Source organism: Octodon degus, unplaced genomic scaffold (genome assembly GCF_000260255.1).
Source record: "Octodon degus isolate 3935 unplaced genomic scaffold, OctDeg1.0 scaffold00044, whole genome shotgun sequence".
Lineage (NCBI taxonomy): Eukaryota > Metazoa > Chordata > Mammalia > Rodentia > Octodontidae > Octodon > Octodon degus.
The window spans coordinates 14,658,308-14,669,494 of record NW_004524620.1 but is presented as its reverse complement, the minus strand read 5'-3'; the positions used below and the strand labels follow the sequence as shown (position 1 = coordinate 14,669,494).

The 11,187-nt window shown below is 44.1% G+C and overlaps 1 long non-coding RNA gene and 1 other non-coding gene across 2 annotated transcripts in view; one reads left to right on the top strand and one right to left on the bottom strand.

Annotated features, from left to right (window-relative positions):
- Positions 1 to 1,127, top strand: part of LOC111816902 — a 23,174-nt gene extending 22,047 nt beyond the window's left edge. Inside the window, exon 3 of the long non-coding RNA XR_002821219.1 lies at positions 426 to 1,127. This is a non-coding gene — a long non-coding RNA (uncharacterized LOC111816902). The remainder of the gene's footprint in view (positions 1 to 425) is intronic.
- Positions 1,128 to 10,923: 9,796 nt separating this feature from the next.
- LOC111816924 lies at positions 10,924 to 11,028 on the bottom strand. Its single transcript, XR_002821230.1, has one exon. It is a non-coding gene; the product is annotated as a U6 spliceosomal RNA (small nuclear RNA).
- Between the last annotated feature and the right edge of the window lie 159 nt (positions 11,029 to 11,187).

Sequence of the window (11,187 nt, the reverse complement as noted above, 5' to 3'; positions counted from 1 at the left end):
TTCCCTTTCCTTGTATTATATCTTTCTATTTGTATTTCTTCTTTGGAGGAGAACTGTTACTTTAAAAGGTTACATCAGCCTGAACTGCAGAGTGAGACCCTGTCTCTAAAATAAATAAATAAAGTTGCAGTCCTGTAGTCTTAGCACTCCAAGGCTGAGGCGGGAGGATCACTGGGAGTTCAACGATAGCCTGGGCTACAAAGTGAGTTCAAGGCCAGCCTGAACTGTGAGACCCTATCTCAAAATAACAACAATAAAAATACAGTTACATTTAAATACCAGATTCTAGAGCATTAGACACAAGTCATTTTCTGTTACTTAAATTAGTCCTTTAAAAGTAAATGTCTTGGTTTCACCATTTAATATAATATCAATAACATTGAAATCTTTACCGTGCTACCGAATATGTCTTTTCTCTTCTCCAGAAGTGGACATGGATTTGATGGATTTCAGTTTTTTGAGACTTTTCAGAGTAAACGCTGTAGAAGGTTGCAGAAGAAAGCAGAATCAGGCAGAGGAAGAGCATGGAGCCCAGGTGCAGGCCCAGGAAATAACCTAGCGAACCACGCAGGGAGCTCAGCAGCTGAAGCTGCCTTCAGAGCTGCTCCTTGCACGATGGAAATGTCCCAGCCTGCAGGCCCGTGCTTCACTCACTCACAGATGCAAGCTGCCTTGGAGCACGACCTTAACGCGGTGGGTTTCACACCTGCAACACAGCCGAGGCTCCGACAGCTGGAAGCTCTGCGGGGCGATCGCCCACGGCTGCGCGCTGCCGTCGCCCCGGAGCCCGCACGGATTGGCTCCACGCCCGCTGTAGACAGCAGCATCCACGGCTGCTCACGTCCTTTATGTAAAATAGTGTAGTATTTGCATGTATCTTACAAACATCCTCCGATATTCTTTAAATCATCTCTAGAGTACTTAATTCAACGTAATATTATATAATAGTTATACTATTATCATCTAGGGAAGATGATAAGAAAAAAGTGTGCACTTGTGCGGCGCAGACGCAGTTTCCCCAAACGTTCCCCACCCGCGGCTGTTTGCATCCACACAGAGGGAGGGCCAGCTGCTTCACTCCCTGACGGGGTGGGCAGTGCGTCTCTGTCCATCAGTGTGGCTTGCAGTTTGGCAACACATTCTGCGTGTTTTTAAAATAATGACAATATAAACGTTTACAGTGAAAAACAGGGTCCTCCCCACAATCTGTGAATTTTTTTCTTGAAGAATGTACATTAATTTTAAAACAGAAAACTCAGTGCATTTCAGATACTGAGCTGAGCCTTTGGCAAGTGGGGTGTTGACCAAGGAGGAGAACCCGCAGCCCTCCTGTAGGGAGAGAGCTGGAGACAGGCCATGAGACTGAGCACTGGCAAGTTGGTGTCTGATGCACTCCCTGCTGAAACACTTAGAAATCTGTAAAAGCAGAGATGCTAGATTTCACTCTGAAAGCTTCCATAATGGTTAAGAGCACCGGGAGGGAGAAAGTGCAGCGGTACACATCTGTAGTCTTGGCTGCCCCAGGGGGCTGGGCAGGAAAATCGTAAGCTTGAGGGCAGTTTGGGCTCTGTTTCAAAACCAGATACTAGCCATCGTATCGGACACGAGCCTGTCACTAGGAATGCATGCCCAGAGTCGAACGCAGAGGATGGCCCCTCTGCCACGCAGCACACACACTGAACTGCTCAGATCAGATGTCCGTGGAATGCAGTGGCCCCATCGCTTGAGTCCTCAGAGAGCCTGAGGCATAATGGATCTGCGTATATTTTCAGCAGTGCCTTATGCAAGTAAGGCACACATCGTACACGCTCATGAATCTTCATTTTCTAGGTACTGGCAGGCCTGGTCACTCCTGAGGCTTCTCTTATTGTCTTGCTGATGGCCACCTTCTCTCTGTCTTCGCTCTCTAGGTGCACATAACCCTGGTGTCCTGGGGTGTCCAAATTTCTTCTTAAAAGAAAAGCATCACCTCTCTAAACATCATTATCTAAATGCAGTTATAGCTTAAAATACTTGCAGCTAAGATTTCAATTCAGGAACTTGGGGACCTAATTCAACCCCTACAAGTCACCTACAAATTAAGGTGCACTTCGTTGTCATAGCACACAGGCCTGCTCGTCATGTGGCCTCTTCCATCTCTCCAACTTTACCTCTTGCTATTTTCCTCTCATGCTGAATTGCAGCAGGCATTCCAGATTCTGCATCGTCGCTCAGGCAGCCTGTCCCCTTGGTGCTCCGTGCCTCAGTCCCACCGTTCCTATCGCTGGTAAGCTGCTACTCTAGCTTTCATTCTTACCCCGAGTCTTTTCTGAAATTTGAAAACCTGTCAATAACAACTGTCATTATGTTGGTTTGATAAAAACCTTTACATTTTCTAATATCCTATTCTCTATTGCAAGAACTAGGTTTTCATTTTGTGTTTTTTAATAGAAAGGTGGAGCCCTCTCGCCTGACTGAAGAAGTAAGGACAGGAGGAGGAGGATAAGGAGAGGGAGGGAGGAGAGGAAGGCCCCAGGGGATGCAGGGCCCTCGGCTGCCAAGGGAAAGCCTCTGCCTGCAAGCTTATCCATGCTGCTTGCCTTGGCACCCGTGTCTTGGGCCTAGAATGGCTTCTCCACGTGACCTGCTCAGGTCTCTGTGCTTAGGGCTGGCCCTGTGACAGCTGGCCTGTGAGCCTGGGAGGTGCCTCCAGCTTCAGCTGCTGCCCACATCTCCCCTTTTCTGTTCTGTAGTTACCAGCGATGGGTGCCAGTTGGAGTTGGAGGGGCTGTGTTTGGAGGATTCTATAGAAGACAGCTTTATTGTTGATTCTCTAAAGCAAGAACTAGGTTTTTAGCCTTTTTCTTCTAAACACTAGTTTCTGTTGCTATAACAGAATAACTGACAGCAGCTAATTTATAAAGAAAATAAATTTTATTTATTTATGCCAGGAATTGAACTCAGGACCTCACACTTGCCAGGCAGGCACTGTGCCACTGAGCTTCATCACCAGCCCTTGACTCATGGTTTTGGAGACTAGGAAGCCCAAGCCATGGCGCAGGGTCTCACATGCGAGACCCAGTAAGCATGCTAGCTCAGGTCTCTCCTCTTCTTATAAAGCCACTAATGCTGCCAAAGGATTCCCACCTTTATGATTTCATCTAATCCTAATTACTTCCTAGGGTCCCCACCTCTCTAACTACAGTTAATGTGTGAATTTTTTTTAATTTTTATGTGTGTGTGTGTGTGTGTGTGTGTGGCCACCTTAGCCCACCAGGGGGCGGGGCTGGCTGGCATGTGGTGCTGGGGATTGAACCGCGGTCCCTGTGCTTTGCTAAGCTTGTTCTAAGTAGGTGCTTTAGACCACTGAGCCATCTCACCAGCCCCTAATGTGTGAATTTGCAGTTAAGTTTCCAACACATGAAACTTCTAAGGACACAGTTAAACCACAGGACCTCTTTGAATAGGAGACTGTCACAAAATGCATGCTTGGTAGAGTGTTGTGAAGAACTGCACTTTTCACAGTGTGAGGCTGCTTGGCCATGAGGACTCCAGTAGGCACCATCCCAGCAAGCCTACCTTTGGCAGAACCTGGGTCTTGTCTCATCCATTCAAGAAAGGAGACTCCGCCTCCTTGCAAGGACACAAAGCACCAGCACTGCAGGGCCACATGTGTGTCCTTACACCTCAGGATATAGCTATAAGACCTGCATTGTTCATGCAGCCAAGCAGAAAACAAAATTCTCAAAAACAAGAAAAAAATCTCATTAAGAGAAGACAGCTATTCAAGAACCAGGCTAGGGGGCTGGGGAGAAAGCTTAGTAGAATAAACACTTGCCTGGCAAGCGCACGGGCAGGAGTCCAATCCCCGGTTCTGCCAAAAAAAAAAAAGTACCTGTTTGAGACTGGGCATTGTGGCGCGTGCCTGTAATCCCAGCTCTTGGGAGGCTGTAAAAGGGGGATCATGAGTCCGATCTAGTAGTGAGACCCTGAACACCCTATAGACCCTTCCCACAAAAACAAAAAAACCAGGCTACCCAGCCATAGGTAACCCATCCAATCACATGCTAGGGATATAGCTCAGCGGCACAGTACCTGCCTGGCAACTGTGAGGTCCAGAGTTCAATTCCTGGTACAAAAGCCCACTTTGTTTCTCATACAGGGTGCTTGCAGGTGAATTCCAACACATTACAAGGAAGCTGCATCCCCAGCAGTGGACTCCGGGTCTCCTGCTCCAGTTCACTTAGGAAACAGCGTGCTGTCCAGAGAGAGAGTCTTGCTGCAACACATTTTAGTTTCTTGTGGACCTCAGTCGGAAAAGGGATTGACTTGGTACTTCTGAATTTCTGAAGTCTTTACTTCTCGTCTGCCAGTGTCTTTAGTAACCAGAAACTCACAAGATAAACAGTTTTGCCCTAGTGTAAAAATACGTCCAATTTAATTCACGTGTTTTAATATTCAAAGTCTTAAATTTTTATAAATGTAACTGTGGTGCAACAGAAAATGCGCCGACCCACAGCCAGTATACTTCAGCTTCCTGGTTGCCTAAGTAACAGTTCCTGTTCGAGTTCCAGATACTTCTGTCTCTTAGAAACAGCTGGCCACTGTGATGCATAGTAGGTTACCGTGTTGCACATTGTACAAACCAGTCCCCAGTTGATAAGCCATTCTGCCTCTGCACTTCCTGCTTGTTTATCCCACATAAGCCCTAGACCCCCAGAGATCAGGACTTGGTATTCTTGGAGTGACCCCAGTCAGTGCCCATTGACATAAATAAATCCTGGGTGTTGTTTTGATATTTCTCCTTGAGTGTTACATTGCTTTGTGATTACTTAGACATTAAGTCATGCTGAATCTTCAAATAATTTGTTTTGTCACTAGTATGACTTGCTCTTGCTCGATACTCTAATAATTCTTTTTTTTTTTTTTTTGTGGTACCAGGGATTGAGCTCAGGACCCTGTGCTTGCCAGGCAAGCACTTATTCTACTGAGCCATCTCCCTGACCCCTAGCACTGTAGTAATTATGAGGTACAGGAAAAGCCACATTTCTTTATTTTTCTAACTCAAATCAGAGATAATCCCTCTTCCCAGATGTCTGTAATTCTTGTTCTTGTTGTCTTTTTTTGTTTTTTATTTGTTCGTGCTGTATTTGATATATCTATGCAGGTGGAAAGCTCCGTAATAAAGAGAATATACTTTGTTTTGTAAACACTGTAAATCCAGTTACTAGCGTGTTACTTAGTGATAGACCATACTCTTAGTAGGAAATCAGCTTAGATACTCTGGTCAAATTACATAGGGAGGAAGGAAACCAGTAATCAGCCCAAAAGATAACCATTAGATTAAAGAAGAAAATTCCAGAGGTCTCCTAAAGTTAACATATTGAAAAAGTAGTAACATGTATAAAACCAAACTCTGCATAGTGTGTTCAATTTTCTTCCCTGTAGATTCTAGTTTCGCAGCTATTATTTCTGCATAACAACAGAATGTTAATGTTAACACACATGGTTTCAAAACTTCGGCCCACCCGCCTTTCAGTCACTGGTCAGAGCCTCTGATCGCCGCTACAGCAACTTCAGCGCCATTATTAATTAACACGTCGCTACAACACCGAAATGCATCGGCCCCGTTCCCCACCCACCAAGCGCCGCGCACTGACCCTAGAGTGCCAAAGGCGCGCGGGGCCACGCTGCACCTGCGCTCCCTGTCGCACCACTAGCTCCCGTCACGTGCCTCTCCCATTCTGCAGGCAGACAGCCCCGCCAGCTTTCACGTGCTCTGAGACAGAGCTGAAGGCAGATGCTAAGAACGGCCGCGTGGAAGGCGCGCCACCCCAGGCTCTGACCAGCCGGGTCGTTCCTTGAGCAGAGTGTGGCGCAGCAAGGCTTCTCGCGGAGGAGCGGTGGGGCGGACCCTCCGGGCCTGCTGCTGCTGCTGCTGCTGCTGGGCAAGCGCCGGGAGGAGCAGGAAAGGCCCGACCGCATGGAGGGTCGCTGCCTTCCCGCCGCAACACTTACGCTGCAGCGGTACTGCTTTGCTTTTAGAACGTCAAGGAGGTTTCACGCACCGGGCTGGAACAGGCTCTGCGTGCGGCCTGTGGCACGCATGCTGCCGCAGGCTGTTTATCAGTGAGAGCTCTAAGCGGCTTGTCATCACTCTTCTAAGACTTTAAATGGGAGAAAACCAAGTTGTGGAACAAGGCATGTGATGTGCTATAATTTTTGTTAAACAATTCAGTACGTATTCATCTACGTATTGGCTTCTATAAATATGGGACACATCTGCAAGAATATTTAAAATGTGGGCACTTTAGAGGAGAGCGTATTAGAAATGCAGAAGCTCAGCTCCTACCCCAGGCTTACTGAATCACAGTGTACCTGGGAAGAAGGGCCTCAGCGGTTTCTTATGTGCACTGCATTGAGAAATACTGATAGAGATGCCAAAGCCTGAGCGCCCCAGAGCTGTGGAGTGCTTAACCTGTATAATCAGGAGGTGGGCTGGTAACTTTGCATTTCATTAGGATGCTGATTTTGTTTTAACAAATTTTAAAGGTAGAGAGTTAGGTATTTGAAAAATCCAGGTGATGTGCCAAGTCTCCCAAGTGTAGGGACTCATTGGTGTCTCAGTGTATCCCAGGAAATGCAGAGAATCTAGACCAGGGAGCAGAGCTGGGTTCAGATGGAGGTCTGTTTGCCTGATGAGCAAAAGACCCAAAGGACAATAGTAGGGGCATTTATTTATAGTCTTGTAAAGTTAGCATCATGAGACATCAGGTGCCTAGCAACTAAAGCTGAAATTGTCCAGGGAAAATGTCTTTCTCAAGACGGAGGTAGCTTGACTGCTTTAGGCACTGAGGCCCTATCCTGTCCTCACACATATGACCAATTTCCAGCTTCAGCTGCTCCCAATGCCCAAGTGGGAAGCTGATACCATTCCCGTGACTTCCATTCCACCTTCTAGTTGTCCCACTTCTTGATGTCTAAGACTTTTCTGCTGCACTGCCACTTAATGAGAGTGCTAAGTTAATAATTTGCTCCAGGGCCAGGGAGATGGCTCAGTGGAATAAGCACTTCCCTGGCAAGCGCAAAGGTCTGAGTTCAATCCCTGATTCCATTAAAAAAAAAAAAATAATAATAATAATTTGCTCCGGAACAGAATTATAATTAAGGTTGCAGCCTCAGAATTATTTTTATTATTTCCCTAATAAATGTTACCATACAAATAAGAAAGGGGATAGCATTTTACCATTTAACTTGTTTACAGTTAGAATTGATTAAACATTCACATGATAAGACAAAGTTTAAAGGAGTACAAAGTAAAAAGTTCTTCTCCATCTCTATACATCTTTTATAGTGTTTCACAAAGATGCCCAGGCTGTCCTTGAACTTGTGACCCTCCTACCTCACTTTCAGTGTGCTTATAGGTTGCAGGCATGTGCCATCAAGCCCAGCTTGTTGTTGTCTTTGTTTTTACTTTGCAGAATTTTATTTTTATTTTATGTAGTATAATGTGTTCTTTTTTTTTTTTTTTAAGGACTTTTGAATTTTGTGACATACAGTATTTAGGAATAAGTTTCCCTCCCTGACTTGCTTTCTTGTTGCTGAAACAAAATACCTGACATCCATAAGTTAAAGAGGAAGGGTTTATTTTACTTCACAGTTTAAAAAGGTTTCAGTCCATAGTAAGCTGGTTCCAATGCAGAGAGGCAGAGATACAGTAGTGAAACGGTGAGATTATTTCCACATCAGACCAAAAATTGGAAAAAACAATTTATTAATAAAGGCAGTCACTGGACCCTTCCCAGATAACAGATCTTAAAAGCACATGCTTCTGATCTGTAAGAATGGGGAAGGGTGTTTGGACACTGGGCTGGACTTTTAAGATTCTATTATTTTTTCTCTTAAAAAAAAAGTCATTTTACTGCCTTTCCTCATACTTTTTATCCTTCTCATTTCCGTCTCTTTCTAGCTGTGATGGCCACCTTCTTAGAAGTAGTGCTGAGCAGCAGTTCCAGGATACTGTCACCCAACTCCTGACTAGCGAGACTGCTTCCATTTTTTCCCCAAACGTGATGCTAGCTTTGCAGCTGAAGTAAACACGTTTTGTATACTACTGCTGTTGATTGTGTGTCAAGTTAAATTTAAATGACTAATGAATTCATTAAGGACCCTTTGAGAGGTATGATACTTTGCTTGGTGCAAATTAGTAGTCATCATAATTAACTACCATGTCATGGCTGTGAATAGCAAGTGAGGCAAGATGAGACAACGATAATACGTGTTTCATGTACCGTATATAACTATTTGTGAACTATAAAATGTTTTCACATGCATTAATTATCTCACTGTATCCCTATCATAATTATGAATTAGGAACTCTTAGGCATAAAAGGCTCAGTTATGTTGCACATGGTGGCACAGTCCTCTAATCGCAGCTACCTAGGAGGCTGAGGCAGGATGATTGCAAGTTTGAGGCCAATCTGTAAAACTTAGTGAGACTCTATCAAAAAAAAGGTTGGGTTAAATATATAGCTCAGTGGTAGTGTGCCCCTGGGTTCAATCCTCAATACCACAAAATTAATAAATATGAAAATAAAATTAAAATAAAAAGGCTTGGTTGCAAAGCAAGTTTAGAGCCAAGCTTACAAATACCCATCTTAGTATATTTTTTCTAATTACTAGACTATGTTCTGCCTTTCGACTGGCAGAGATGCAGTACAATAGCAGCAGCATGTCGCATCTGAAACCCGAGGTGTCAAGAGTGAGAAGTGTGTCTACTCCTCAGCACAGCCAACATTCCCTAGAAGGCCCACTATGTAGTCAGTGTCTCCTGTGGACACAAGACCATTTAAAGCACCATTTGCTCTTGTAGTTAAAGCACTAATTTCTTCTAACTATAAGATGAATCTCAGGTGAAAGAAAATTAGCCTGCAGGAATGGATGAGAATCAGCAGTGTATGGTGATAAAATGAGGCAGTCTAGCATATTGTACGTAGAAAGGGACGCGAGGTCGACTGAAGATGAAGCCCTACATAAAGCACTTCTGCAGAAGGGCAGGTGGGAGAGAGGATCATACACAGGGGAATAAAAAGAATATAAATGGTAAAAAACAGGGAAGACCATAAGAAAAACGAGTTATTGAAACAAAAGAGATTTAAGGAGTTATCAAGAACATCAACGATGTCAGAGAATAAAATAACTACAAGAATTGAGAAGAGGGGGCCGGGAAGATGGCTCAATAGAATAAGCACTTGCCTGGCAAGCGCAAGGCCCTGAGTTCAATCCCCAGTTCCCCCCGCAAAAAAAGAAAAGAAAAAAAAAGAATTGAGAACAATCACTTCAGTTAGCAACAAGGCAATCAGAAGCAAATTTAGCAGGCAGGAATGACACCAAGCGGTGTACTGGCAGCCCAGCTCCTCCTTTTCATGCACAAACTTGCCTCCCTGTCCCAGGAGGAGGCACACAGCTCGGGTGGTATGAATCATAGCATAACACCTGTCCAGCTGTCTGTCCTCAGTGGTAGACATATGCCTCAGGCTGGGCCAATTATTCTAGAACCAATGAGAAAAAGTCTTTATTTTGGATAATGGAAATGGCAGGATGGTGTCAAACCACATACTTAGGTTTTGGGAATCAAGCAATGGCGAGGCAGAGAAAGAGGAGAAGACTCTCTTTGTCTCTGTCTCTTTCGTTGTCTCTCAGTCTCTCTGTCTCTCAGTCTCTCAGTCTCTCTTTCTCTTTGTCTCTGTCTGTCTCTCTCTCTCTCTCTCTCTCTCTCTCTCTCTCTCTCTCTCTCTCTCTCTCTCTCTCGGCAAGGTCTTACTATATAGTCCAGGCTGGGCTTGAACTCACCATGTAGCTCAAGCTGGCCTCAAACTGGTGGTGATCCTCCTGCCTCAGCCTCCCAGGTGTTGGGATTACAGGTATGTGCTGCCATACCTGGCTCCCAGTTATCTCTAACAACAGTCTTGACTCTTTTTCCTGATTAACTTAATACTAAACCTCTTCTATGTCCTTCAAGTAATTTCTACTGCTTCTCCTTCCCTCTTTTTTCAGTAGCAAAAGAATTAAAATTAATAGGTGGAAGTCAGACTGTGATTGACTTGGAAATGAATAATTTAAAATATATTAGACTAACCATCACAAGAAATAGACAGGAATGATATAAATAAAACTACAAAATTTACTGAAGACCATAAAAGAAGACTTGTTAACCAATTTCCTGGATAATAATGACTCATAAAAATGTCAGTTCTTCTCAAAGTAATTTATATTTTTAATACAACTCTAATCAAAACCCAAATAGGATACCTTTTGAAGCTTGAAATGGTGATTTTAGGGTTGATTAGCTAGAAAAAATTGAGACAAGTCAAGAAATACTTTTAAAAAGGAAATTGATTAGGGAAAGAGTGAACATGCGCCTCAAAGGGCTCAGGGAGGAGGCCTTTCTGGTGGTGGGGTGGAGTGACCAGTTTGTGGACAGTCTCATTCTGTTTAAAGAGACTTTGTTGTAGTTTTGTTATGTGTAAGCAAGGACGACTCGCTGCCACCCCATGTATATTTTTTCTAGACAAGGCCTCACTTAGTAACTTGGGCCGGCCTTGATCTCACTATGTAGCCTAGGTGCCCTTCAACTTGCAGTGGTCCTCCTGCCTCAGCCTCCCAGGTGCTAGGATTGCATATATGTGCCACAACACTCAGATCCTCCATGTATTAAAAAACATAAACAGGGGTCAGGGAGATGGCTCAATAGAATAAGCACTTCCCTGGCAAGCTCAAGGGCCTGAGTTCAATCCCTGGTTCTGCCAGAAAGAAAAAACAAAAAACCATGGACAGACCAAGCAGAATATTAATAGTATAGATTTTTTTGAATTTTAAGAACTAATTTAGTAACAAAGTATCTACTGTACAAAACTTTCATTTGTTCATATGTTAAAAATGGCAAAAAGTATGCAACGCTTCGAGAATCTGTGTGCCACTTGTGCTCAGGGGTTGTGCTAATCTACTCCATACCATTCCAAGTTTAGTATGTGTACTGCTGAAGTGAACCCTAGTATAAATATTTCTAAACATACATTTGGAGCAGAATAAATAGATACTGTTATAAAAATGAAATTCAGGAGGCCAGGGAGATGGCTCAGTAGAATAAGCGCCTGCCTGGCAAGTGCAAGGGCCTGAGTTCAATCCCCGGTTCTGTCAAAAAAAAAA